The sequence below is a fragment of the Schistocerca americana genome, chromosome 7, assembly GCF_021461395.2.
Source record: "Schistocerca americana isolate TAMUIC-IGC-003095 chromosome 7, iqSchAmer2.1, whole genome shotgun sequence".
NCBI classification, from domain to species: Eukaryota; Metazoa; Arthropoda; class Insecta; order Orthoptera; family Acrididae; genus Schistocerca; species Schistocerca americana.
Window position 1 is genome coordinate 214,856,475 of NC_060125.1, and position 1,050 is coordinate 214,857,524.

The following is a 1,050-nucleotide window of genomic DNA, read 5'->3' on the forward strand; positions in this document are numbered from 1 at the left end:
GTAAGTTGCAGTAGGTACTGGGAGATGAAGAAGCTTGCACAGGATAGAGAAGCATGGAGAGCTGCATCAAACCAGTCTCAGGACTGAAGACCACAACAACAACAACAAGAAAGGTGATCAGAGAGAAGTCAGTAACTTTTGCCCTGTTTCACTAGTAACATCATTTTCCAAAATGTTTGTGAATGTAATGTATTCTAGAACTGCATCCCACCCAAGCAACAATAATATCCTCAAAATCACAGTTTGGATTTCAAAAGAGTTGCTCAACTGAGAATCTCATTTATACATTTACTCACAACAAAACTGCACCAGTTGGTATTTTCTGTGACCTACCTAAGGCATTTGACTGCTTGAATCAGAATATGCTAGATAAACTAAGGTTTTATGGAACTGATGGTTTAGCCAACCAATGGATAATGTCATCTTAATAATTCAGCCAATGCTGGTTATTTAAATATGGTAAAGAGGAGAGACAGCTGGCAGAAGTAAAACTGTAAGAGTGGGCCATGAGTTGGGCCTGGATGACTCAGTCTTTAACAGCATTGGCTGTGAAGTGCAAGTCTCCAGTTTAGAATTACAACCTGACATACAGTTTTCATCTGCCAGATAGTTTCAACTAATCAATAACTGATTGTTGTACTGTGTGACAGAGTGGCATTGTCATGATGATTAGTGATATGACTTTTTCAGATGTTTTTTCCTGAGATTAAGGGTATGTCATATTATATACATATAAATGATTTGTGGTAAACACATTATTGTATACCATCCAGTATGAACTGTTCGCAGATGCTTTAAAGCAATGATTGTGATATATCTAGTGAAACAAAAGAAATGACTGATAATTTTTGTGGGAGAACTTCGTGAAAGAATCATTTGTGTCACACTGGCTTTTGTCAAAGTATATGGAGTACACCAGGGGGACAGATCTTTCCCACACCTAAATGTTCATGCAATATCAAATGTACTGCAGTCATTGATATGCCTCCTACCTGTCTCAGGATAAGTCATACGCCCATCATTTTTAATCAAGTTGCACACAGTGCTGAT